The sequence below is a fragment of the Nicotiana tomentosiformis genome, chromosome 2 (assembly GCF_000390325.3).
Source record: "Nicotiana tomentosiformis chromosome 2, ASM39032v3, whole genome shotgun sequence".
In the NCBI taxonomy this organism is placed as follows: domain Eukaryota; kingdom Viridiplantae; phylum Streptophyta; class Magnoliopsida; order Solanales; family Solanaceae; genus Nicotiana; species Nicotiana tomentosiformis.
The window spans coordinates 136,105,439-136,112,208 of NC_090813.1; positions in this window are offsets into that span (position 1 = coordinate 136,105,439).

A 6,770-nucleotide genomic window follows, 5' to 3' on the forward strand; every position below is an offset into this window, starting at 1 on the left:
TTTTAAATAAGTGTACTTTATCCATTGAAGAATCCATACACGTGTTTGTGGATACTAACCCTTATTTGAAGAATGATCGTCTTCCTGAAGATGAAAAAATTTCTATAGTGCCAAAGACTATTGATACAGGTGAAACTGCTTCTGAAGAAATGACTAATCAGTAAGATTTGTCGATTATGCATCTTAGAGAAAATCAGGAGTCCATTTCGATCGATCCAATATATTCTGCTGAAAAAGAGCCAGAATTAGTTGTCCCAAATGAATGGAAAAATGAACCTGAATATCCTCATAAGTATATCATTGGAGACCCTCAGGAAGGAATGAAAACTATAAAATCTCTAAAGCAGATATCAAATATTGCTCTCATATCCCAATTTGAACCAAAAAGGTGGACGAAGCACTTAGATACAAAAGGTGAATTAATTAATATGTGCTCCTATTTGTGGGGTTACGTTCGAACGAGGTGACGAGAGTCTGTACGTAGCTACTAATTATGCTATTGTTCGGGTAGTCTAGGACCCATATCATGCTATAATTGTAATATTTGCACCCTACTTGTTAACTTAATTGCTTAAGTCATATTAAAAATTGATAAAAGAATTGTAAAAGGTTAAATATCACTTACTTGAAGTTGTGAATGGGACACTTGACTGTTATTGAGAATTTGTGTTTCTTTAAACTATTTTCTTTTGTGGAGTGGGCCGAACGCCTCGGTAGCAGATAGATGCATCTATGGTTCTTGCTGTTCGACCCTCGACACTGCACATTTTAAATATTCTTATGTTGGATCGGGTCGTACGACCTCGCCATAATTTGCGCATGAAAAATCTTTGGAACTATTTATAATTGATATTGCTTCATTGGCTGGAGTTATAAATTGTTATATGAAGAAAATAAATTCGGGACTTAATATTTGTGAAAGGATTATTTACTATTTCCTGTTATTGAGTTTTCAGTATTATTCATGTAATACATGCTTAATTATAATTTTGACATATTATTGTTAGCCCATAGTAAGTGTAAAAGTCGACCCCTCGTCACGACTTCTTCGAGGTTAGACTGGATACTTACTGCGTACATGTTGTTTACGTACTCACGCTATACTTCTGCACTTAATGTGCAGGGTCTGAGGGAGGTGCATCTGGGTATTATTTCGGCGCGCTCGCTTGATCCCTATTACGAGACTACACGGTGAGCTGCCTTCCGAGCCGTTCTGCAGCAGCCGGAGTCTTTCTTTTGTTATTGTTATGTCTATTTCATTTCAGACAGGTAGCCCATACTCTTGTGAATCCAGGTCTTGGCACACACTAGTGAACTTCTTATTTTGGTTCATTCTATGGTTACGATTGCACTCAGTTGCTTTCGTTTTATTTATTTCAAATCTGTATTTTTTTCTTAACTCTTTTAAATTAAGGAAAGTCTAATTACTTAAAAATTTATTAAAAAGAAAAATCATGTGGTTAGCTCACTGTTGGCTTGTCTAGCAGCGACGCTGGGCGCCCTCACGTCCTATAATAGAATTGAGTCGTGACAATTAATTCACATGCAAACGCACCAATAATTTTGTTCGTCCACTACTGTATTGCATGTAGGATATTCAACTTATTATATTCATTATTTTACTTTTTAAACATGAGTTCGTCAAGAATTTTGTCCAATTCATTATCAGATAAAATAGGTTTATATTTGAACAATTTCTTAAAACCTTTTTGCTTATAGGTTTATGTTGGTAACAAATTCTTAAAACTTCTTTGCCTATCTAAAATACCATACAATAATTTTGCAGCATAAAGATGTTCATCTTAAGATACAAACCAAAATGACTTTCCTGTGGTTCTTCAAACAAAACTAGCAATACAATTGGAATTTCTCCAAAATTACAAGTCTGAATCCTCCTACAAAACAACCAAATATAATTTGAATAGCATATCTGTCATCTTCGCCAAAAGATATAATTTTCATTTCTATTGATAAAAATTTCAGCGTATTCTGGTGCAACAGATTTTATATTTGCCAACTCTAATTCACTTTCTTGTAATACCTTGCCTACTATCTTTGAATAATGCTTCATTATAAGGGGTAAAAGAAAACTTAGGATAGGCTATAGCAATTGAATTGAGTCTTTGAAATGAGGACGGCCGATGACTTGGTTTCAACCAATTCCATGAACTATTATTGTACGAACAGTCTTCTTCGGCCACACAGAAAATACAACTATTTTTCGCTAAAAAGAGATTTCGAATCAAAGGTACGGACAGTGATTCGTTGGTCCAATTAGTGGGCCACCCATCCAAACAAGATCATATTGAGCATAAACCTTTAGGAATATAACATTGGAGTCCGGAACCATGTGGTTCTTTAGGACTCAAAAAACCGATATGTGTGGAAAGAAAAATTGTTCACCATAATATGTATAGCGCAGTATTTTACCGCGCTATATCTTAACAATCGTTTGTCCGTTAAGGTATAGCGCGGTGAAATACCGCGCTATACTTAATTATTGGGCCCACCAATAATTCTTCTGATATTAACTGACACACCAATAAATCAACAGGATATAAAGCGGTAAAATACCACGCTATATATAAAAGTTGGGCCCACTAATAATTCTTCTGAAGTTAATTAACAGACCAATAATTCAACTGGGTATAGCGCGCATATTTAAGGCGCTATACATCAATTGTTTCCTTATTTAAAGAGTTTCAGGAGGATTTTGTAAAAATTCATTCAGAATCTTTCAAGTCTTCCGAAATATTTGTTTGTTAAGTTATTTTGCATTTTGTCATAATGTCTGAAGAGCGAATAATTAGGGTTTCATTATATTATGGGGGTGAGGCTGTGGTGGAGAATAACTCAGTACACTATAGTTGTTCTCCACAATGTCATATTAAGTTGCCTCTGATAATGGAGTACGATACATTAGTATCGTTGTTATGTAAAAAAAATGAGTATGAGCAAACGTTCGGTGAATATTGAAATAACCGGAAGATATCTGTATTTTGTTACTCCGCAAGTGGTTGCTTGTTATGCTGATTTTAACATCGAAGATGATGGAACTCTAAGAGATTTTTTGAGGACTCTGGATGAACATCGGGAATATCTTGTGATAAAAATGTTAGAAATGTACGTTAAGGCTGAAAACGTTTGCAATAAAGAGGTTCCGCAAAGTAGGGATATCCGTCAATCATCGGGTGATTATTTTGGAGAAGTTTTAACCGAACAGGTTTCGGGTAAAAGAGTTTGGCTCGATCTAAACTTATCTCCACGGGCGAATGACGAGCAAGGAAATAATTTCTCCCCTAGTTTACATAATCCACAAGCCGAGTGGTAAACTTCAATTTTCCTTTGTGTTACGTTATTTATTTTTATGTAATGAATTTGTATTAACACTCATATATTCCACAGGGGATATCGGCCAGATATAAATTTTACAAGTTATGAACTAGCGCCCAGTTGGAATATGCCTAGTTTTGGTGTTTTGGATCACGGTGGTCCATCCGGGAGTCATCATCAACAGGATAATCCCCATCATGGGATATCAATACATTATGATTTGTAAGTGAAGTGATAAATCTATATGTAAAGTTTGGATCAACTTGAGAAACTCATTATTTTATTGGTTGTGTAGTGAAAACGAGCAACTTGAAGTTCCTGTCCTTACTCAATTGCCCGAAGACGATATATTTAATCGGGATCTGGCAGATACGCATAGTCAGAAAGAGAAAAGTGATTATGACAACAATGCTGATGAGTCTGGAGATGACACACCCTTTCATGATGAGGGTGATGATGAGGAGGAAGAGAATGATGAACCTGATTTGACGAGGGAGCATGCTCCACCTCCCGTTAGATCAAGAGTGTACGAGTCCCACGTGCCGTTTTATTAAAAGGAGATTCCCTACCTTGATCATTCAAAGTATGCCGGATGTGGATGCCCTCATAAGGGATCTTGACAAAATTTGGACAGCAATGTGGGATGAATCTAGAGCAACAGTGCTGTCAAAGGGCATGCTTTTTGCTGATAAAGTGTGCCTAAGCAGGGCGGTGCGAATGTACAGCATAAAAGAGTGTTGTGAAATCTTGGTTCATGAGTCATCTCCGGATATATACAAGGTTGTTTGTCGTAGATGGTTTACAGGTTGTAATTGGATGCTGCGTGCGAGGAAGTTGAAAACAAATATGTGGGTTGTGGGTAAATACATTGGCACCCACAACTGTGAAATGGACACATTCAGCGGAATCATTTTAACTTGAATGTTGACTTGATTTCTCTTGTCTTGATTCCATACATTGAAGCGTCCATAAGGTACAAGTTCAAAGAGTATATAACATCTGTCCACCAGGTATATGGGTGTACTATTACCAAAAGAAAGGCATTTCTCGGGCGCAAACGTGCGTTCAAAATTTTTTATGGTAACTGGGATAAGTCCTTTGAATCTCTACCCAGGTACATGGCGGCATTGCAACACCTTAACCCCGGGATTGTTGTTAAATGGAAACTTGAGCGGAGTCCGGGAATACCAGAACACATATTCAGGGCATTTCAACCAGCCATTGATGGTTTTGTGCATTGTCGGCCAGTAATATCCATAGACGAGACTCATGTCTATGGAAGGTATGATATTAAGTTATTGATCGTTGTTGCAGTAGATGCTAATAGAAGTATATTTCCCCTAGCATTTGCTATTTGTGCCAATGAAAGCCAAGAGACGTAGACATTATTTTTGAACCACTTGAAGGAGCACGTTGTTAGACAACGTTCAGGTATTTGTCTAATATCTGATCGTCATGGCGGTATTTTAAGTTCTGTACAGAATTTACGTGCATGGCATGAACTGTATGCCTACCACCATTACTATGTGAGGCACCTGAAGGCCAACTTCCAAAGGGCTCATCTGAACAAGGACTTGCATGATTTAATGTGGATGGCTGCAACAGATTACTAAGAGTGTAAATTCAGGAGGCGAATGGAATTGATCAGGCAGGAAGACCAAGGAGCCTATACTTGATTGATGCGACATTAGCTTGACAAGTAGACTTTGCATGCAAATGGTGGCAGAAGATGGGGAATTCTGACAACAAATATGTCAGAGTCTTTCAACGGGTTATTGAAGTCTGCACGTGGATTGCCTGTCACTGCCATGATACGGATGTCATTCAAGCAGATGACGGAGAGGTTTGTTGAAAGGTCTAGAGGTGCATCCTTATTGATGGAAAGGGTTGTTTAATTCATGCCAATAGCAATGAAAGGATTTTAGAAATACAGGAAGCGAGCACAGTGGCATTCATTTTTGCAGTATTGCAACGAGCGAAATATTTTTGAAGTTCGCACAGCTATCCATCATAACGGTGGGAATGATACACACACCGTCAATGAAACCATAAGGTTATGCTCCTGTGGGAAATGGCCCATCTATCACATGTCGTGCTCACATTCCATGAAGTGCTTTCAACACACAGGTTTTGCGGCAAAGAGGTACGTTGATAAAGAATATAGTATTGTTGTATACTTAAACACCTATAGTGGACAATTGCAACCAGTGGGTGCTGAGCATTATTGGCCGCCGGAACTATTTAAAATGGTGTGTAACAAGGAGATGTGTGTCAATGACAAGTGCAGAAAAGAACGCGTATACGGAACTAAATAGATGTTAGTGATACCGTTTATGCGCGTAAATGTGGCATATGTTCCCAAACAGGACACGACTGCCATAAATGACCTTCAGCTGGTTTGGGTAGTGGTGATAATTCAACTCCCAGTGAAAGTTCATCCAATGTGCCCAATTATCAAGGATACACGTAGTGTTTTATTTCAGTAATTTGTTGTAATAAGCGTATGTACATATTTAACCTGCAGAAATGTATGAAATAAAATTATGTTTCCATTGGTGTTAAGTCTTATTGATATTAAGCATTAATACTTCAGTACAACAATTTAACAAACACCCCGAGAAAAAAAAAACAATAGTCATTCTACATTATCGTCGATGTATAGCACGATTTCAATGTCCCTGTGTTCATCTTCTCTGTCAACATCGTGTACGCAACCTTCGGGACCGAGGGCATCGTAATGTCACGACCTAAAATTTACTAAGGTCGTGATGGCGCCTAACATCGCCGTTAGGCAAGCCAACAGTGAATGTTTAACTTAGTTACTTATTTTAGTGTTTTTGAAACCATAATTTTTCATCATTTAAATAGTAAGAAATAGAATTTACAGGGTTACTGAAAATGGTTTCACAACTGCAATAAAGGAAAAACCCATAAGTACCCCCAAAACCCGATGTCACAAGTGTATGAGCATCAACTAGGAAATAAAATTAAATACAACATCTGTCTGAGATACAATTTAGACAGGGAATAAAAATAACTTTAATGGAGGCTCTGCCGGCTGCGGATCATAACATGAAATACAGGTCAGGGTAAGTCCCCGCAACATCCTTGTTTCTGCGCCCAGAAGACCACCAGACATATATGTACCTGCACAAAAATGTGCAGTAAGTGTAGCATGAGTACGTAAATCAACGCGTACTCAGTAAGTATCTAGCCTAACCCTAGAGAAGTAGTGACGAGGGGTCGACATCGACGCATACTAGTGGTCCAATAAGACAGATACAGTAAGAAGTAAAACAGATATGGGCAGAATAAACACACGAATTAAACAAATATAAATATGTGGTACAATCTTTCTGTCAACAATAAACTCAACTCTCGATTAGCAGTCACCTCCTCCCCCAGAGTGTGTATATATATATATATATATATATAGT